This window comes from Papaver somniferum, chromosome 3, assembly GCF_003573695.1.
Source record: "Papaver somniferum cultivar HN1 chromosome 3, ASM357369v1, whole genome shotgun sequence".
NCBI lineage: Eukaryota > Viridiplantae > Streptophyta > Magnoliopsida > Ranunculales > Papaveraceae > Papaver > Papaver somniferum.
In genome coordinates, this window is record NC_039360.1 from 220,733,677 (window position 1) to 220,757,367 (window position 23,691).

The following is a 23,691-nucleotide window of genomic DNA, read 5'->3' on the forward strand; positions in this document are numbered from 1 at the left end:
TGTTTTTTTTTTTAATTCTAACACCTGAGCTCTGTGCTTTTATGAATAGACTCTTTAGATGTTTCCATCTAATCAGATTGGTTCCTCGACTCCTACAACCAAGATGTTCCCATCCACTTAGATTGGTTAGTGACAACCTTAATAAGCATAAATTTCTAGGCTCTGGAGTTTATTTATTGCAACTAAAAGCTAACAAAAAGTTTCTTCCCCACCCCCAAACTTAAATCTAACATTGTCCTCAATGTTTCTAATGAAAGAGCAACACCAAAAAGCAAAGTAACATGAGGAATCAGTAAAGACAGAAGTCGGAAAGATAGTACCTGGGTGAAGAGAGAAATCAAAAATTAATATACAACATACAATCGCCTTGATGGTCAATCAAGGGTAAACAGGGTCCTCCAGAGGGACCTCCTCAACATCACCTGTAGGAAAGGGCTCTAAAAAGGGTTTCAATCTCTGACCGTTAACCTTCGAAGAACTACTACCATCTGGTGTCTCGATCTCAAAAGCTCCATGAGGAAATACAGTGCGAACAACAAAAGGACCCTTCCACCGAGAACGTAACTTCCCAGGGAAGAGATGCAAGCGGGTATCATACAGAAGAACTTTTTGACTGGAGAAAATGACTTCCTTAAAATATTTCTATCATGCACAAGTTTCATTTTGTTCTTATACTCCTTCGCACTATCGTAAGCATCTATACGAATCTCTTCCAACTCATTGAGATGGAGTTTCCTATGGGCTCCTGCCTTGTCGGGTGAAAAATTTAGCTGCTTAACATCCCAATATGCTCTATGTTCTAACTCAACAGGTAAGTGACATGCCTTGCCATACACAAGTCGATAAGGTGACATTCCAATGGGGGTCTTAAACACAGTACGGTAAGCCCATAAGGCATCAGTAAGCCTAGACGACCAGTCTTTCCGATTAGGATTAACTATTTTCTCTAATATACGTTTTATCTCCCTATTGGAAACCTCTGCTTGACCACTAGTATGTGGATGATATGGGGTAGCTACCTTATGTGTAATACCATATTTCTTCATCAAAAGCCTAAAAGGTCCATTACAAAAGTGAGACCCTCCATCACTAATTATAGCTCGCGGTGTACCAAAACGTGTAAGTATATTATTTTTCAAGAACTCAATCACAACCCTATGGTCATTTGTTTTACACGCAACCGCCTCAATCCACTTAGAGACATAGTCTACATCGACAAGGATGTAAAGGTTACCAAAAGAATTAGGAAACGGACCCATAAAGTCAATACCCCACACATCAAAGACCTCAACAACTAAAATAGGGTTCAAGGGAATCATGCTCCTACGAGAAATGGTTCCTAATTTCTGGCAACGCTCACAAGTAACACAGTGTCTATGGGAGTCTTTAAACAACGAAGGCCAATATAATCCAAACTGCAATATCTTAGCAGCAGTCTTCTTAGCACTAAAGTGACCCCCACAAGCATGATCATTACAAAAGGAAATAATACTGGACTGGTCACTCTCAGGTATACATCTCCTAATAATATGGTATGGACAATACATAAACAAATAAGGATCATACCAAAAGAAGTGCTTCACCTCGGCTAAAAACCTAGAACGATCTTGTTTACCCCAATGTTGGGGCATTCGACCAGTAACAAGATAATTCACTATATTCGCATACCAAGGTGCTTGGGTAACAAAGAACAGTTGTTCACCAGGAAAACTATCCCTAACAGGAGGACAATCATTAAGGGTATCCATAACAAGCCTAGACCAGTGGTATGCTACTACATTTTCTGCATCTTTTTTATCTCTAATGTCTAAGGAAAATTCCTGCAACAATAGGATCCATATAATCAATCTAGGTTTAGTATCCTTCTTGGAAAGAAGATACTTCAAAGCAGCATGATCAGTAAAGATTATGACCTTATAACCTAAGAGGTAGGATCTAAACTTGTCTAAGGAAAACACAATAGCTAATAGTTCCTTCTTCGTAGTGGTATAGTTCAACTGGGCATCAATCAGAGTTTTGCTAGAATAGTAAATCACATGAAGTAACTTATTTTCTCGCTGACCTAGCACAACACCAATAGCATAATATGAAGCATCACACATGATCTCAAAGGGTAGGTTCCAGTTGGGCGCCTCGACTATGAGGGCGGTAGTGAGTAAATTATTAAGCTTCTCAAAAGCCTTTAAACAAGCATCATCAAAGACAAACTTAACGTCTTTTGCAAGCAAATTGCAAAGAAGTCTAGAAATTAAGCTAAAATCCTTAATGAATAGACGATAAAAACCTGCATGCCCTAAGAATGACCTAATATCTCTTACAGTTTTTGGGACCTATAAAGTTTTAATAAGGTCAACTTTGGCTCTGTCTACCTCTATACTCTTCGAAGATACTATATGCCCTAGAACAATTCCTGAACGAACCATGAAGTGACATTTCGCCCAATGAAGCACTAAATTATTTTCCTTACACCTAGTCAAAACTAATGACAAATGATGCAAGCACTCATCGAACGACGAACCAAACACTGAAAAATCATCCATAAAGACCTCTAAGAACCGTTCTACCATGTCAGAAAATATGCCCAACATACAACGCTGAAAGGTCACAGGGGCATTACATAGCCCGAAAGGCATGCGTCTGTACGCAAAGGTACCAAAGGGACAGGTAAAAGTGGTTTTCTCTTGGTCTTCTGGGGCAATAACAACCTGATTATAACCGCAGTATCCATCTAAAAAGCAATAATGGCTACGTCCAGCTAATCTCTCTAGCATTTGGTCGATGAAGGGAAGGGGAAAGTGGTCATTCCTAGTGACCTTGTTCAATTTCCTATGGTCAATACAGACACGCCAAACCGTGGTCACCCGGGTTGGGATTAACTCATTTTTATCATTCTGGACTACAATAATACCAGATTTCTTGGGAACAACCTGAACGGGGCTGACACACTTACTGTCTGAAATGGGGTAGATAATGCCTGCATCTAACAGCTTAAGAACCTCGGTTCGAACTACTTCTTTCATATTAGGGTTCAGTCGACGTTGCATCTTCCTAGAAGGTTTGGTGTCACTCTATAAATAGATCTGATGCATACAATCAGTAGGACTTATACCCTTAATGTCTGTTATAGTCCACCCTAAAGCTTCCTTGTTATTCTAAAGGACAGTCACTAGCCTACTTTCCTGATCACTATCCAAGTCGGATGCTATAACCGCAAGTAAAGTTTCAGATGGGCCTACAAACACATACTTCAGGGAATCTGGTAATAGTTTAAGGTCCAACTTAGGAGGCTTTTCTAACGAAGGAACTAGGGTAGACTTAGAAACGTGTAGAGGTTCGAACTTAGGTTTCCAACCATTACTAGTGTCTATCAAACGGGTTGAATCTAACAAAGCATTCAATTCATTAATCACATCGTCATCATCAAAATCAATCCCAAAGTGACCTAGGCATTTCTCTAATGGATCTTATAACAAAGTGTTTGGTAATGACTCCTCGACTAATGTTCCTATCATGTTCACCTCTTCTATGTTCGAGTCATCTAGTTCAGAGGGTAGCTTACTAATATTAAAAATGTTCAGCTCAATAGTCATATTACCAAAAGACAAATTCATAATACCATTTCGACAGTTAATGATCGCATTGGATGTAGCTAAAAACGGGCGACCTAAAATCACTGGTATTTGGTTCTCTGGGTCAGGGATAGGTTGGGTATCTAGGATAACAAAATCCACTGGATAAATAAACTTGTAGACCTCAATAAGAACGTCCTCGATCACACCACGAGGAATTTTAACGGACCTATCAGCTAACTGAAGTGTCATATGGGTAGGTTTCATCTCACCAAGTCCTAGATTAAGGTACACATGGTATGGCAGTAAGTTCACACTGTCTCCTAAGTCAAGCAAAGCTTTCTCGATACGGTATTTACCTATTGTGCAAGAAATAGTAGGGGACCTTGGGTCTTTATACTTAGGAGTAGTGGTATTCTGAATAATAGAACTCACATGACTAGCTAGAAAGGTTTTCTTCTGGACACTAAGTTTTCGCTTTCGCGTACACATATCCTTAAGAAACTTGGCATAAGCGGGAATCTGCTTAATCGCATCTAACAATGGGAGGTTGATAGTAACCTGCTTAAAAACCTCCAATATATCATTAAATTTGGACTCCCTCTTAGTTGGAACTAGCAGCTGGAGGAACGGGGCTCTGGGAACAAAGTCAGGCTCAGCAGGACCCTCATTGGTCTCTTTGGAGACTCTATCAGTCTCCTCATTTTCTGGCTCAGAAGGGTGAACTACATCATGTTCACTATCAGGCATGGAAACCTTATTGTCACTTTCTTTCCACTCCTAAGGGTTGTTATAGAATTCACATGATTGTACGATTTCTCTCCTTTAGGGTTAGAATCAGTTTGACTAGGGAATCTTCCATCTTCTTTTTCACTAAGAAACTTATCTATTTGGCCGACTTGAAGTTCTCAGTTAGCAAGAGACTGGGAATTATTCTTAAAATTCTGCCGGTTTCTTCTTGAAAACCACAGTGGTTCTTTGATAACATTTAATGGTTCTTTGCTAACATGGTAAGGGTTTCTTCTAAGGTGGAGATCTTTTTCTCATTCTGAAACTGGGGTTGATATGAAGAGTTCTTAGCATAACCAAAACCTGGAGGAGGCTGAGAATTACTAGAATGTCCTTGATTCTGACCCTTACACCAAGAAAAATTAGGATGGTTTCTCCAACCAGGGTTGTAAGTCTCTGAGTATGGGTCAAACTTCTGACGGTTCTCAAACCTAGCATTGTTATAGAAAACATGGGCTTTCTCTTCACTAACCTGACCTTCCCAAAATGATTTATTGGGTTCTACTCCACAACTAGACACTTGAGAGGCTCTAAACCTATCATCAAGTTCAACAAGAGACCTATGTTTAGGATGATTCAATTCCAAAGCTTCTAACCTTCTATACAAAGAAGCAAACTTAGCATCAGACCCGAAGCTTGTATCTACCACATTGGTGCTACTTCTATTGACCAAGAGTCTTTTGGGGGGTTCAACACAAGACTCCCACTGTTGGGATTTTTCAGCGACAGCTCCTAAGAAGGTGAAAGCATCATCAACACTTTTACTAGTGAACTCACCAGCGCACATAGACTCAACCATGGCTTTGGTTGAATAGTCTAAACCATCATAAATAATCTCTACGAGTTTCATCTTATAAAATCCATGGTGAGGACACTGGGATAAGAGATCATCGAATCTCTCTAAGAACCTATAAAGAGACTCTCCCTCTTGTTGCACACTAGCACTAATTTTCTGCCTAACAGATGCAGTTTTATGCTTAGAGTGGAATTTCATATAGAAAGCAGCAATAAGTTCCTGCCATGTTTCAATGGATTCATATGGTCGGTTGTTCAACCAGGTCTTGGCTTTATCTCTCAAGGAAAAGGGAAACATCTTAAGTTTCAAGACTTCATCAGTAAGGTCTTTTATTCTAATTGTCCCACAAATTTCCTCAAAGTCCCTAATATAAAAATAAGGGTTCTCATCATCTTTCCCTAAGAATATAGGGATCATCTGAAGAATACTAGGTTTTATCTCGAAATTAGCCGTAGTGGCTGGAAATTTAATGCACGAAGCTCGGGTGGACCTATTTGGGAAGATGTAATCTTTCAAAGTTGTCATTGCTGGCACAGCTGAAGTACTAGGGGTATTTTCCTCACGAAGAGACAGATTCTTAAAACTGAAGTTTCCAAAAACAGGGCTCTCAAAAGAAGAGTCTTCGATCTCCCCGCCTTCACAAGAAGAACTACTAGGTTTATCACTAATCAAACGACCTAGAGTGTTTCTTTTCCAAGCCCGCTCTTTAATAACCTTGGGCATACACTAGAAAAACAAAAGAAAAAGAAAGAAATCCTAAAAGGAAGGGAAGTTCTACGCAAACACAAACAAGGCTGACTCCACCAAAGCAAACCTAAAGATTTCTAGCAAACAAAAAGCATGATGGCTCCACTTAGATTGTTTCTAGACCAGCTTCTAATCCTTCGAAAGGGAATTCGTTACAATTTAAGCAAACCCCTCTGAAATCAATCCGAGTTTAAGTAAGTTGAATTGAGACGAGAGAAACTCAATGGAGCTTTGATACCCAAGGCCTCACCAGCGTTACAAGGCGGCGTATTCAACTCACAGAAACCATCATGAACTTTGAAGCATGCTTAAAAGAGTAACCAATATTTTTCGAACGACTTTCTTATTAAGCTCGTTACCCTATATGTCTTGTTCTAGTCAAATTTTAGGCTTAGGTTCGCGTTTGGTTTCGTTTTCCTAAGGCGGGCAAGAAGGGAACGGTGATGAAATCCGAACCCTTATCTTGTATGGACAGTCCTTTCCCTTTACTAGGAAATTAAAGAAGCCGTTTTCAAATCCTCAACATATATGCAAACGAAGGAATACAGTAACTCGCTGACAGGAGATTCGCGAGTGTTTCGACAAACTTACCTCCCGTACCAGACGGGGGATGAACCGCTGAAGTCGACTCGGGCCACGACTCCTATGTCATGTACGAACCCGAGGGGCCGAGGCGATGTCGTAATCGCCGTCCTTCTCTGCAAACAGTTTATATTTAAACTTCCCTTCCGTAGGGTTTAAAGAAAAAATAAAGTCCCAAAGTCCACAGTCCAAAATCCAAAAATAAAGTGCAAAAGAAAAAGATAAACTAAAAGAAATTCAAAAAAAAAAAAAATTGTCTCTCTCTCTCTCTCTTTTTTAATTAATCTTTATTCTCCTTTTCTTTCGCTCCTTTTGCGTTGCTTTTACTCCAAATCTTTAAGTATTCACCAAAAGCTTTGACAAATTTTTCTTTCGCTCCAAATTCCAAAATCTGTAAGGAAAAGACAAAAACCCAGAAACTTAAAGAAGAACAGATAAAATAAAAATGAAAAACAAATAAAAACCTAAAAGAAAAAAATCTAAAAAACTCTAGCCTAAAGACAAGTCCGCGTTGGCGGCGCCAAAAATTGATGTGATTTCAAATTGAGTTGTAGTAAAAAGTTCGTTGAGACTTGTGAAACCAAAGATTTTAGATTTAATGAAATTTAAAAACAAACAAAACTTAATTCAAGATTATTAGGAATAACCAAGACACTGATTCCACTATCACACATGAATAAATTATGGAAAATAATCCAAAACTCTAATTATCTTTTAAGTCCCTTATATCTTAATTCGTAATTAATCAAACATATTCTCAAATATTAATTGTATTCCCCGAGCATATACTATCAATTGATTAAACAAAGTATAATCTATCAAATTGAATCACAAGTAATTAAAAAAATTATGTAAACATTTTAAAAAATCTGCAAGACCAGTGATTGAGTGAATTATAATTAAAAAATTAGAGAAAATAAAATAGTTACCCATTATTCATGTGTGAATATATAGCTTCCTCATTGCCTTGGTTGTGGGAGAATTAGCTCATCATCATGTTGGAAACACACTCAAAATTCATTTTTATTGCTCAAAGGGTGTTTACAAAGATGAAATGGAGAAAAAACTATTAAAAATCGGGTTTGCAACAGTTATAAGTGTTACAAACTGAAAAGAACGATAGAACAGAGTATTGTCGCTGATTCTCGACCCTCGCATGTGTGTCGTTTCCACTGTTGAGAAACGACTGTTGTTGCGCGCCTAATGTTCTTGGTGTTCTTCACAGCAGCAGAAATGGTGATTTTTCTACAACTCGACTTTCACAGCTCTGTAATCTCCCCCAAACTCTCCGTCCCCTCTTACTGGCTCCCGTAGGCCCATAAATACTCAATTGGACTGAAAGTAAGCCCTCATAACTCCAAATAATCCGTCAGTCAATGAAAAAAATATTCCCATGCAAGATACGTAAATTTTATTCCCTGTTTTAAAACTTCACGCGTCTACAACTTAAGAATCTCCCTTATTTAACTTCTCCACGCTTCTGCAGAGACCGAGTGCCATCCAAACATGAGCATCGCACGTCTAACTTGCTGTAATCTCGTGAAAATCTCCTTCCGGTGTACGAACTGCCATATTTTATCTGTCGGAAAATCTAGCCAAATTTAATCGAAACCACCAATCATACCACGCCTGTTACGCTCAATCATGTCTTCCCATGAAATTTTAGCGATTGAATCACACTATAATCCCTCCAAATCACGATCTGAAAACTGTCAGTAGTGTGAATATTTTCCCGCCATTTTTATTTTTGAAATGTTGAAGATGAAGTGCCCCTATTCTTTTCAGGGGTGCGAATAGCATATGGGTGTTGAGGATGAATTTGGGCTACGCATAACCTTGGGTGCCCCTTAGACAAATCTGGGGTCTGTATAGCAAATGTCCTCCAGGGGTCCAAATAGCACTTTTTGAGCAACTTTTTCCACACAAGTGTATTTCTCCAAAAACACCTACACAAACATAAAAACACCATAATAAGTACAAAATCAAGCACTAGCAATAGAGACACCGAGGACAATTCAGACACAAAAATGTGTCTATCAACTATCATATATGATTTGGGTCATTTTCGTCCCAAAACCCAAATGACGTAGAATTTAAATCTAATTAATGATAGTTCCTCTTATAAGACTCTACATTACTACCAAAAATGAGCGCAATTCGAGATGTATAAGACCACCATCTACCCCTTTGAATATCAGCCGTTAAAAATTAACGGTTGAAATTAAGATCCATAGATGCGGAGGTTTGGTATCTCGAATTGTACCCATTTTTGGTAAGAAAGTAGACTCTTATAAGAGGAACGTATCATCAAAATGTTGGATTTAAATTCATTGTTGTTTGGGTTTTACGGCAAAAATGACGAAATCATGTATGATAATGTCCATCTAAGAGTGTCCATGGATCCTTCCTCTTTATGTAATTTGCAGTGTGAGTTCCTTTCCCTTGTGATCTTTACCGCATAATCACTTTGTTTTTGGATTTATTTATGCATCAAATCTCATATCTACTTTTCCTTTTTTGTTCAATCTACCGTTAGGCCTATTTCTATGCACATGTCAAAAAAAAAATGTTTGGCGGTATTATGAGTACGCTGGCATCATACATCCCATCGCGCAATATAAATAGTATCGCTGGCGATATTAAGATTATCGACAAGTAGTTATTTTTCAACGGCTATTTCCCCCCTGTTGGTTCCTATATATGCGCCCATGTATTTCTCCAAGTTACTCACACCTACTTCTACCTATATTTCACCAATTTCTTTATCTCTATTCTCATTTGAAATTCCATAATCATCAATGGCGAGATCCAATGAAGGGATTTTATTATGAATCTGTTTAGATTACAACAAGAAATGCATCAGCGGAGGTTGCGACAACTTGATGATGAGGAAGATGAAGATAATAAACTAATTGACACTTTGATGCTTGTACACACGGGCCAAATACCTAGAGTTCCAGAACCACAAGAAGTACTCTCAAGAAGGTACATATATCGAGGGAGGGAATCTTACCATCATAAGTTGATGCACGATTATTTTCTTCCTAACTGTGTATACTCTGATCAAAATTTTCAAGGTCGATTCTGCATGCCTCGTCATCTGGTGAAAAAGATAATTAAATAGCTTTGTCGAGTAGAACCTCAATTTAATTATTAGTTTGATGAACTGAATATTAGAGGTCATAGTCCTGAACAAAAAGTTATTTCGGCTCTAAGGATTCTAGCTAGGTTATGGCAGACCAGCGGATGCGGATGATAAGTACCTTCGTATGGGTAAACAACTTCATTCACTTCTTATTGTTTTGTAAAGAATTATTAATCATTTTGGTACAACATATTTACGAAGACCAACCGAGAAGGATGTTAGACAAATATTGATGGAGAATGAGAAAAGAGGATTCCCAAGAATGCTAGGTAGTCTTGACTGTATGTATTGGGTATAGAAAGGATGTCATTTTTATTGGATCGGTCAATATAAGGGTCATTATCCTAAACCAACCGTTATCCTAGAAGATGCCGCTTTTTATGATTGTTGGATATAGCACGCTTTTTTTGGTCTCCCGGGTTCACAAAATGAAATTAATGTTTTGCACAAGTCACCTCTGTTTGAAGATCTGAAGTACAGAATTTTTCCCCAAGTCCGTTTCACGATCAACGACCATTAGTATAGTCACGGGTATTATCTTGCGGATGGTATCTACCCAAAATGGTCCACCTTGGTTCAATGCTACCATCAGCCTCCTGCATGTGCATTGAGTCGTTCATACTGGCATTTTAACACCACCCAGATGGAAGCGAGGTGGGATGTGGAATGCGCTTTTGGAATTTTGAAGAGAAAGTTCACTATCATTTGTGGCTCATATCGTGGGTTGATCCTCGTGAAATGCACAAGACTACGCTCACTTGCATAATTCTTCATAACATGGTCATTCAGGAAACCCGTCTTGATTCGGAGTGGACTAACTATAAAGATGAAGATTTGAGGCCGGAGATCCAACCAAAAAGAAGCATCCCTGCAAGGAATTATGCTCAAATGACTAATTACATTCGGAACCGGAATTTGTATGACATATTAAGAGATGATCTGAGAGTGAATCTTTGGGCAGAGCATGTAAGACTGTGATTATTAAGTTATGTAATTTGGTTTAATTATTAAGTTATGTTTAAGTTATTTTAGTTTAATTATATTAAGTTATTTTGTTTTAGTTATATTTATGTATTTTGGTTTAATTATATATTTAAGTATGCGAAACTTATTTAAGTAAACTGCAACAACATTCAAATTAATCAACTTTTCATTTCAAACTAACATTAAGTAGAATGCGACAATATTCAAATTAATATTAAGAAGAATGCAACAACAACCAACATATCAAATTAAAATGCAATACTTCAAATTAAAACTTAAATTAATACATTAGTCATCTAGAGGAACTACTACATAGAACTCATCATTGAACTCATCATCATCACCACTAGGTTAGTTGTTAGTAAATCCAGCTTGTGTTCAATCTGTGCTTGAATCCTGTCAAATTCGATTTTCCACACATGTTTTTTCTGGGCGTTCATAATTGATGTGTTAGCTTGAAGAATGTTATGCTTGTCATAGTCAAACCCAAATTTTTCTTGAGAAAGACGACTTTTGTTACTCTCATTGTTTTGAAGTTTCCTATCAACTTGCTCCTTCTTGGGATAATTTTCTATCCAGTCTTGCATTGTTCCTCCCTGGAAGTTTTCTCTTACCACCATCTTCATAGAGAACTAAGTTCAAATTTGGGTTTCTTGGGGTATATGGAAGAATTTAGTGTTGAGGGAGAAGAATTATATGGTGACCTTTCAGGTACTTGAAGATTACCTGCTAGCACTTCTGGATTATATTTGTTCAATACCTTCAAAATATGATAACAATTTTCGCAACCGAACTGTTTGCCATGTTTTCGGTGCCAATCCGTACGAACCTTTCTTTCAACATCAACATCCACAAGACCACTCTCACGGCCTCTCTTGGCTTGCATTATCTATCCAACATAAATGGTTACTTTCCTGTTGATTACAATGAAGTCTGCCAACCCTTTTGCATCACGAGAATTGATGTTCATGGTTTTCTCAAATGTGAATTTCTGAAAACGTGATTTTGGTCCTGTTCTATTGGGAATTTTCGACATGGCTATGCATCTTATTACTTTTCTTATCATTTTTATGTTATGGAGGCTTTTCTCAGCGTTTCAACAAGACCAAATTTGCCGAAATCCATCACCTAATGAATTTTACACGAATTTTCTATTAGAGACATACGAAACTGGAAATTTCTGAATTTTGTGCAGCTGTCCTGTTTTGTAGAGACTAATCGACGTAACTATGAAATTCTTTATTGTTGCTTATCATTTTTTTTTTAAAATAGGGTTTGCTCATCTTTCCAGTGAGACATAATTTGCTGAATTCGGTTGTTTAATGAATTATGCATGAATTTTCGATTGGAAACTAACAAAACTGAAATTCCAGAGAAATGAGATTTCTGTCCTGTTTTGGCGAGACATTTTTACATAGCTATTAACCTGTTTACTGTTGTCCATAATTTTTACGGGATAGAAGGTCGTCCCTAGTTTACAACGAGACCAAGTTTGACAAATTTCATAGCCAAATGATTTTCATTTGAATTTTTGAATAAAAGCATTCAAACGGAAATATTGTAACACATCTTTAATTTTTATGATTTTCGTCGTACACTTCTTGAATGACCTTTGTTTATATATATAAATCATATGTAATCACCTTGTTATGGGCAGTGTCAGTACCTAACTTTGGATTGCAATTTATCTCATCATTTATGGATGATTGTCTTTAATCTTGGCATTTGAAATATATTAGTCATGTACTTATGGTTTGGCATCTTAGTAAGTGTTGCTCACTTCCTTGGTTAACTTTGAATGGGCTCGAGTTCTACTGAATTGAGTTTATTATATTGTAGGAGGAGCTGCGTACTTCCTATTTTCTTTCAAGTATATTACGTTCTCAAAAGTGTTTCCTGACAGCATTTGGGAAACCTAATTAGTGTTTGGGTCGTAGATTTTGGTATAATAGAGGATTTGGGTCCCAAGTTTATCTATCTTAGTGTTTGGGTCGTTGACCCGTTAGTCAGCTGGTCAAGCCGTTAGCATATTTAACATCCGTTAAGGTTTTATTTACACGTTTGCCACAGTGTCAACTCCGTTCGGTATTTCATTTCCGCCACCTCCACAACAACTTTCGACTGATAAGAGAACAGTTATGTCCTTCAATCCTTCATGCAAGTTTCAATTCTATTTCTTTCCTTACATGTATGAGAAATAATTGATCACCTTCCTTTTAACCTGATGGTTCCATTTATAATATCATACTATAAGGGAAAAATAGAATTGGGAGAAATTAGGGCAGGAAAGATTCGATAGATCATAAGATAATTAAAGGGGTTTTTAATAGCTTGATGCTTTTGTTGTAAATTGTACAACAATCGGTGATACGACGATAAAGAAGCAATCCAAGTAAGTTATATACCGGTCGATTTAGTTATTTTTTTATTTATGATGTTTCTGAGATGTAATTATTGTAATTGATTCGTGGGTGGTGTTGTTTTTTCTAGATGGGGTTTTGTTTGCGGAACTGTAAAGGATGGGATTTATGAGTTTTCTTTCTTGTTTCTCTTTGTTTAATTTTGTATTTGATTAGTTGAGTTTGCAGTTGGTGACCTTAAGTATTCGTATTTGAATGTGTGGATAATCCTATGGCTACTGTAAGATGGATTGCACCAAGAATAATCGAGTATATGAAGGACCACATTTGAACCTTGCCATACTATTCAGAGAAGGACAAGAGTATAGAGAAGCTACTTGATGATGTGCAACACAGAAAATTCTATATACAACTGTCCTACCAATGGAGCTCAGTGATCTTGGGTATAAAGGCTTATGGATAAAAATATCAGGTTTGTAGGGAATTTGAGAGCAGCAAAAGATGATTCCTTGACGGACAACACCATTACCATCTCCTGCCCATCAAGTGTTCGACATACGTATGGTTCAGTGGGTCAACATGTTAGAAAGAATTCATAGGTCAGAGAGACACTGTAAATTTGATAAGAGTTTGGTGGGATTCTGAATTGTTCTGTTGCCGAGAAAATAGGGAAGAACCTTGATTATTTCCATGTATTTTAGTGATGAACGGAGGAGATCGAGGGCCATGACAGGACTGAGGTTGAAACTGTTCCCGTTGATTGAGACAGTAACCACGCAGATGCTTCAATCTAGCTCGTATATTCAAAAAAAAATTACGAGATTTTATAATGGCAAATGTGTAAATTAATTTGCTAATGGAAGTTAACGGACTTTAACAGTTTGACTCTTTGACTAACGGGTCTACGACCCAAACACTATAACGGACAAATTTAGGACCCAAACATTAAATAGGACCAAAATTTACGACCCAAATACTAATTAACTCTTTTTGGATCCTACAACATTTGTATAAGCTTTTAGCCACGCGTTTTGCGAGATACATGACTCTACTATAGGACTGTCAGGTCTTAATTGACACCCCATCTACAGATGGCAACCCGGAAGACCTTTTGTTTGATAACGGTGGCTGGTATCAGACTACCCTGACAACGGCGTTCGCCGAAGGATTAGTAGAGCATCTTATTTTTTATTTACAGCTCCAAATCTTTGTTATCGATTGATTTGTTTAAGGATTTACATTTTGTAAATTATTATACCTGCTGCTCTTGTCTATGCTTCCATATTTTATGTCGACTAAACGATTACATCCTACTGAGTTGTGGGCTCACCCCTTTTTGTTTTGTTTTCCCCCACAGAGTACGAAAAGAACTTGGAGTAGTTAGCTAGTTCAAGCTTATAGAAAGCTTTGGAAGCTTGAAGTGTTGGTACGTTAGTCGCGTATGATGTGTATATCACGGGGCCTAAATCTGGGGTAATTTTAATATCGGAATTCGACCCTCGTTTTATCATATATTGCTGTGTAAACATATACACTATGGTCATGTACAAGTTCCTTTATGAAACCCTTTTTGCTGTTCAAGTCTTGGCTTTCTTTTGGTGTATGTCTAGCTATACTTGCCACTGCCGTATGATCAGTAAATGTAAATGCTGGGTCCATATTCAAAACATTTGTACTCAATAGTTAGTGAGCTTGAATTGATAGCTATGGTTTGTGTCGATTAAGTAAAAAGGTGTCATTGATTCATATTAAGAATCGACTTTGGCAGTGATGGTTTTAGTGCTAAAAATGAGTTTGAGAAAAAAGTTCATTTTGGTGTTTACAAAACTGCGTGCAATGAGTTCTTTGGTCATCAAATCTATATTATGTTGGTGACTTGGTATGTCTTGCCTTTATGTAGATGCATGTCATCTCCTTTTTTTTTTTTCTTAACAGCCTTATATACTCCTTTATCTGCAAGCTATGCTTTAAGCTAAAAATATTTCTGTTGTACTCAAAACGAATTTGTGTAATTGGCGTTTTCATCTATGGGTGCGGAATTTTTTTTTAGTACGGTGCTTCAATATCTCTTATAAAATTCTTGTCTCTTTAAATTCTTCTGTTGGCAAGTAGATGCTGGGTGTCTTTCTTCATTATTCTTTCTTTTATATATATATATATATTTATTTATTTAATTTTCGTATGGTTTTATACTTCGAGTGACGCACTGGGATTTTTGCCTTGCTGCACTGGTTAAAATCTTACCCGCCAGAAGGGAAAATTCCTGGTCTGTTACCGATACAATCTTGGGTAAAAAAACATAATTAAACATAACTACGACAAATGTCATGGTGTATTTTGCACCCCGGATTTTGACCTTTTTACCTTTACCGTTGCCTTGGCTTTGAGATTGTAGAGAAGGCATGACTGTTTTAGATTTGAAGAAGATTGAGATATTGAGAAATTCTTGAGAGATTTAGAAATTCTGGTGTGAGTTGAAATGAGTTTGAAATTGGGTATTTATAGAAGAGGAAAATTGTAGCCGTTGGATGAGGAACTGATGAGCGGTGATCAAATCAACGAGCGATCTAATGACTAGCGCTGGCGCTGGAATGGCCAGCGAGCGATATTATGACCATCTAGCGATGGGCACTCTATCGCTCGCTGGAAACTCCATCGTGCATACCTACATGTTATAATTGACATATAGGCATATACGTTTGGCACTTTGGCATACCCATAATAGGTGCGTATATGGCAAAATCTGATGTTTGCCATATGCATAGGAATAGGCCTTATGTTTTCTTTTCGATTTACTCACCGTTTTCTTTCTTGTTTCTGTGATCTGTTATCTTCAATTTGTTGTTTCCTATCTTCAATTTCCTCAGTTTTGATTTGAATTTTCCTTTTCAATTTTCATTGTGGATCAATCTTCATTTTTAAATCTTACACTCAACATACTCGCCAACATAATTCCAACCAAACTCGAGGATGACAACTTCTTTGCCTGGAAGATAGCCATTCAACCTTTGTTTAAGGAACTTCAGGTAACCAAATACCTTGATGGCTCTTTTCCATGTCCTGAAATGTATACCACTCGTCTCAATGCTACTCGTAACATCTCAATCCACTTTACACAACTTGGGAAAGTGAAGATTCGACAGTTTTAGATTCGGTGCTTGGTTATGTCGTTGGTGCTACTACTTTACATGGCCTATGAAAGTGTAACACCCCAAATTTAGGGCATGGATTCCAATCCAAACCCAAAACCTGTAATCCTACATTTAATATCAAGCCCATACTTACACACTTCGCCCAAGCCCAAACGACCATTTATTTATCTAATCTTTATTTATTTTCAATTTAGAAATTATGTCGCAGAGGTTACATAAAATTTATTTTAATAAGATTTAACAGTTACTTTGGCGTGATTTGAATCTATATGAACCCTAGAAAATTCTAGTTTACCAGAAAAATTAATTTCACCATTAAACGTTCCAGATTCAATCCAAAAGAGCCACGTTTTAAAAGAATAAACGTAAAACAGAAAAAAAAACATCAGTTCACTCCAAGAATTTTACTAAACCCAATTAAAGTCCACAAATTATTCTGACTATACATATAAATATTGACTGAGTACACTTCCAGCCATAAATTTTTATAATTTTTAGCTTATCTTAAACACTTTTTGATCCCAGTCAAACACGTAGTTGACCGAGACTGCAGAAAAGCAAAACAATGATAGTCCATTTTACAAAAATCATATCAAATCACTCACAACTCTAAATAAGATTTGTTTAGCCATTATGGAAAAAAGAATAATCTTAAAGTTTACATAAGACACCAAAGCCTAAAACATTTCATAGAATAGTTTTAAAATAAGAAAACTTTAATATAGTTGAATCTGTCAGAAAATTTCTTGATTTAATACATTGAGGAACAATTGTTTTAAAAATATTTCTGGAACTCAGAAAATTTTATCAACACAATCTGAAGGAGTTTTACGTATGTTAAAAAAAAATGAAATAAAAACATATTATAGAATAATTATCATCAACAGTCAAACTAACATGACTCTGAAATTTCATTGTCTAATCAAATACAATTTTCTTAACAAAGCGTTATTTCATTGATTATACATTAACCCAATAATCCCCAAAGTATTAATAATCAATAAATACTCAATAAATCATCTAAGAGAGTTTGATGATATTTTATTACAATTTTTTAACCATAAGTGCAAACTACTAATTATAGAACCAAATCTAATATATATGTTTTTCCGCCATTAGCTCCTTGTGGTGCTATAATTAGTAGTTTGCATAGGATTTATGGTTAAAGAATTGTAATAAAATATCATCAAACTCTCTTAGATGATTTATTGAGTATTTATTGATTATTAATACTTTGGGATTATTGGTTTAATATATAACCAATGAAATAATGCTTTGTTAAGAAAATTCTATTTGATTAGACAATGAAAATTTATGAGTCGTGTTAGTTTGACTGTTGATGATAAATATTCTATACTACGTTTTTTTTTAAACATACGTAAAACTCCTTCAGATTGTGTTGATAAAAATTTCAGAATTTCTGAGTTACAGAAGTATTTTTAAAACAATTGTTTCTCACCGTATAAAATTAAGCAATTTTCTGACAGATTCAACTATATTGAAGTTTTCCTGTTTTAAAACTATTCAATGGAATGTCTTAGGTTTTGGTGTTGTTAGAGCATTGCTCGGCCGAACTCGCAAGCGTTGCTATCTCAATATTTAGACCAAAAATCATATCCCCAGGTCCAAAGCACGTGTAAGGCTTGTATCCATAAGCACCCTCCGTATTGTATTAGCATTCCAGTAGTGATGGTCAAAACTCATAGAGAGAGAGAGATTGATTGAGAATGAAAAATCTATACCCCTAATAGTTTTCTTCTTCTTTGATTTTTGCAGAAAAGTTGTTATTCAAGTGTTCACAAGAGCTCTTATGGTTACAAAACACCCTCATCCTCACCCATCAACTACAAGTAATAACATTTTCTAACGTCATATTATCCAGGTGTTCCTACAATTGAAACATATTCAATGCCATAAGCATTTTATTTTCTAAGAATAAAAAGTATATCATTTGTTTGTCTACATATTAACAAGCATTTATTCACTTATATATTAACAAGCATTCTTTCAGTTACAGTCTAACAAGTACATAGAGTCATAAGAAACCAAACCTAAAAGTTTCTAGGCTTATAAGCTCTAGCAAATTTCCAGAAAAGACTGTGCAACTTAGATCCCTTGGAGTGTGTTTTGAATTTGCATTCATGTGTCTGTCATAAATTAAATGGTCAGTATAGAACATAAATTATATATTTTATAATAATAAATGATTCAGTTAGTGTTAAGCTTGTTACAAGAAGCATGACCTATGTGGTGAAGTAGGGAATAATTTCTGAACGACATCTCTCAAACCCTTTTGTCTGTCAGATATGAAGTTGATGGGCTAAATGGGATGACCAACCATTCTAGTTCTGAGATGTCAAAACCAACACCAGTTCTCCTCATACTCATCTTTATAAACCATAATCCCTAACGGAACCAATCTAGAGCAGTGGCAGATAGTAGGCATCCATCATACTTTCCCTCAAAGTGGCATCCATCCATCCCAACCACATTTCCACAACCATTTGTTAAAGCCTTCATCATCAAAAGAAGTGGTTTCATATTCAACGAATTCTATTTTCTAAAGAAGAAACAAAGAAAGTTGTAGAAATTAGAACTCAAATTAATCAATTTCATGAACAATTTCTCCACAAGTGAAGTTAGCCATTGATCCGGAATTTGGTATGAGTCTGAAACTCTCATAAAATATTCCGTTGATCATCTAAAAATCATTGTTTGTGGCCTTCCAAACAACATGATATGGGATCAAGGTGTTGTGACTTGTTCAAAACTCAACAACAACCTCAGAAGGTTTGGGTACAGTCTTGCCATGTGATTCGCTAAGATTTTCGATCACATGTTGGATATGTACATGAATTCTTCCCATAAGGATTTGCATATGTTCACCTGGGATCCTCCTTACAATAACATACAAAGAAAAAAGAATGGGCTCTCCAAAGCCTTTGCATGCAGCTTTGATTCTAATATTGTCACTCTTCGTGAACTTGCATATAATCCTAGTGGATACATAATATTTTCTGAGATGTTTCTGAGAAGCAGTATTGTTAGAATAATTTAAATTTCTCTTCAACTTTATCTTCATCTACAACTTGTATTCGTTCAAGAAATAACTCAAAATGCATTAAATATGCAGCAAGGAATTCCTCAAAATTACTATCATTTAGCCATTATTGCATATTATCAATATTCCATACATGCACATTATCATATTTCCTATAAATCCTATTATCGACCTTTCTTACTTCATGATTAGGTAAATGCCTATCAACTATTTCATGACGATAATAATTTTCTGATCAATTACCAATTTCCTTTCCTTTACCCTCCCAAAATCAATCAGAGGTTCATTAACTTCCTTGACAACTACATCACATGACAACCGACAAGGAATAAGTAAAAAACTGAATATAAATATAAACAAATCAAAATTTAAAGAAAAAAAAACCCAACATTACTTTCAACTTCATCATTCGTCTCCAGCAACTGGATATGATGATCATCTACATGTTCATCTAAACACAAAAATCCACGTTAACATCAAATTACAAACATTTATAACTTTAATTCTGAAATCACAAAATAATAATATTACTTTCATCTTCTTTCTCAGTTTCATCCTCACCGCCATTATTTTTCATACTAAAATTAATTGTGTACAAACTCCTTTTGATCTGTATCAGCCTCGACCTCATTAAACATGGGAGGTTGGATACAAGGTTGGTCTTCCGGATGACAATCATCTGCATTAATATTTTCAAGGTACAACATTGGATCATTGGTAGCATCGACATCCTTTTCAACAATAATTACTTTCTTTGATGCGAACTTCCAGTACCTGGTGAAACATCATTTAGATTCACAATTCCTTAGTGTACATCATTAAAATTTGCTTGAGTAGGCTCCTCAATATTTACACCCAGAAAATCCCAAGACTAGTCGAAAAGGCTAAAAAACCGCTAGTTAAGGTGCAGCTGATATGGTACTTGATTTTGAAGTCCATGTTGAGGAGCCTACTCAAGATAGAGTTGAAGGTGGTAATCAAGGAATTGTAAATATATATTATGATTCGCTATGTACTGAATTCTGAAAGTCGACCTCTAATAAAGAAATGTTGTTAAATAAGCAGTCAATGTTACTAAGTAACCAGTCTCCAGAAGGAACAGATGCACAAGCAGACTCATAAAGTGGATAAAAACAAAAGGGTAATTATCAAACTTTGTACATAGCAGTTTTGCACCTTGATAATCTTAATACATATGATTGTCATCCAGAAGACCAACCTTGGAGCCAACCACTCATGTACAGTGAGAGTGGGGAGGATGAAGACTGGATATAGCTCAATTTTAGTATGAAAAACAGTGGTGGTAGGAAGGAGAGTGAGAAACAAGATGAAGGTAATGTTTTTATTTTGAAATTTCAGAATTGATTAGAAATTTAAATGTTTGCAATTTGATGTCAGTATGGATTTTTGTGTGTATTTGAACATATAAATGATCATGATGACCAGCTGTTGGATACATATGATGAAGCTGAAGGTAATGTTGGTTTTTCCTCTAAATTTTGGTTTGATTATACTTGTTACTTACTTTTTTATTATCGGTCATGTGATGCGGTTGTCAAGGAAGTTAGTGAACTTCTGATTAATTGGGATTGAAGAGGGTAAAGGAAAGAAAATTGGTAATGGATTAGAAAATGATTATGAACACGAAATAATTGACGTACATTTACCTAATCATGAAGCAAGAGTGTTTGATAATGAGACTTATAGGAATGTTGATAATGTTCATGTAAGGAATATTGGTAATGGGATACATTGGTTCAATGATAGTGATTTTGAAGAATTCTTTATTGTTGATTTAGTGGATCCCGAGTTATTTTACGAACCAGACCGTGAAGTACAATTTGTAGCTGAGGATTGAATTTAGGAGGGGTTAGAATTATCCAAACAAGATTGCTTTTCAGAAAATATCACATAATATTATGTATGACTAGGACAATATGCAGGTTCACGAAGAGTGATAATATTAGAATCAAGGTTGCGTGCAAAGGATTTGGAGAACCATTCTTTGTCCTTGGTATATATCTCCAAGGAGGATCTTTGGTGAGCTAACTTGGAGCATAAGAGACTTCCACTTGTATCACACTCGTATTGGAGACCCTTATGGGAGATATTCTTGTGAAAATCTTGCATTTTTGGCTAAATATGTGATCGAGAAGCTAAAAGAATCACATGGCAATATTATACCCAAGCCTTTTAAGGTTTCTGCTGAGTTTTGGACAAGCCACAAAACTTTGATCCCATATCATGTTTTCTGAAAGGCTAGAAATAATGATTTGTAGAGGATCAATGGAAGTTTTGATGAGAGTTTCAGACTCATGCCAAATCCGTGTGAAATGATCAAAAGGACTAATCCGATCGATTGTTGCCTTCACTTATGCAAGATATTATCATTTATTTAATTCTTCATAAAATTATTAATTTGATTTAATTTCTACAACTTTACTTGTTTTTTCTTCCGATAATTGCTTTGAATATATGACCATTTCTTTTGATTCCCTTATGAGGGATTTTAAAAATGGTTATATAAATGTGGTTAGGATAAATGGACACCTTAAGGGAAAGTATGGTGGTTGTCTACTATCTGTCACTGCTTTAGATGGGTGGAGCGGATTAGTTCCATTAAGGATTATGGTTTGTAGAAATGAGTGTGAAGAAAACTGGTGTGTCTATTGAATCATCTCAAACATAGAATGGACGATCATCCCATTGAGCCAATCAACTTCGTATCTGATAAATAAAAGGCTTTGAGAGATGTCGTTCAGAAATCGTTCCCTACTTCACCACATATGTTCTGCCTCATGTAACAAACTAACCACTAACATAATCATTTATTATTATAAAACATATAATGTATGTTCTATATTGACCCTCAAATTCATGACAGATACATGTATGCAAATTTCAAACACACTTCAAGGGATCTAAGTTGCACACTCTTTTATTGAATGGTGCTAGAGCTTATAAGCTTAAACACTTTTATGTCTGTTTTTTTTTTACTCTATGCTTCCATTAGTCCGAAAATGAATGAATTCTTGTTAGTATATAAATGAATGAACGCTTGTTAGTCTGTAAATAAACTAATGCCATTTTTTTGTTCTCGGACAGTAAAATGCTTATAACACCGAATATGTTTCAATTGTATGTACAAATGGATAGTATGTTGTCAGATAATGTCATTGTTTATGAGTATTCGATGGGTGCGGATCCTAAAAACTAGTGTAAGGCATTTTTTTGACCACAAGAGCCCTTGTAAACACTTTATAACCAAAATTTGGGAATAACCCGTTAATAAAATAGTTTTAACATACGGACAGCAAGTGATAGAACAAGAGGAAAAAAATGCTTGTAGTGGATTGGATTCAGGGGACTTGATTTATGTTATGTTTAGGATAACACTGGAACACAAGGTAGAAGGAGTTTTTAGCTGCGAAGCTTTATGATAATACGACATCATCATCATAAAGATTGAGAAACATATGTGTAATTGTGTACAGTGGTAATTGACTGGTTTCCCCTGTTAGCATGCAGTCTGTGCTTTATCCCAAATTAGGGTTCATTGGGTTGAATAAATGTTCAAAACACATAAGTAGTTTTAACAATGATTTTTTCTCCATTATCAATATGTTAAGCCTGTTAATACTGTTTTTATTTTATTTTACAGGTATTGTGCCAGAAATCAATTAATGGATAACTACAGGACAACCTATGCCCCTGATATGATACCATTGGAAGGGTTCGAGGACTGGGAAGAAGTATTTTTTGATTCTCAATTGTCCAAGTTTAATTAGATTTAATTTTTGTTAATCTATGACTAGAGTATGAACTTGTATAACCTTGCATATTACATTATTAGGTTTAACTTTAGTATGTGTGTGCATTTACGTAAAGTAGAATGCAATACATGAGTTGCATATCAATAGAGTGTTAATCTTATGTAGCCAAGAACAATTATTGTTCTTCCATTACTCGAGCAGAAACTAGGCAAGGCTTGAAAAAATTGAATAAAGGTTTATGATGAGACCTAATCTAAGAAGAAAGCCATGTGTTGCAGCAACTGCAAGCTTCCTGGTCACAACAAAATAACATATGTTGGTGGTGTGATTCCCTGTAATCCAAAGAAGAATAGAACTGGATTTTAAGCTGATGAACATACTTTTCAAACCCAATCATCACAATATGGAAGTGCGAGTGGATGTATGCCTGCAACTACAAAGTCGAGGATATGACTCGGTCGTTGTGTGTTTTGGATGGAGAGAGGCTTACTTAGAACTCGGTTGAAATACATTGTTTTTTGTTTTCTTTCTACTTTTTAAGATGGACCTATAAGACTGCCTCCATTCTTTGTTTTTTTATTTATGTTTTAATTTAGTTTCCATTCAGACTATTAGGATTGGGTATTATCTCCTAGATCAATTGTGTTCCGATGCTTTTGAGAATTAGGTACGATTTTCACGGGTTTTAAAATCTTAATTTTTTATTTCAAAACTTAGTTTTAGAAATGTTGTG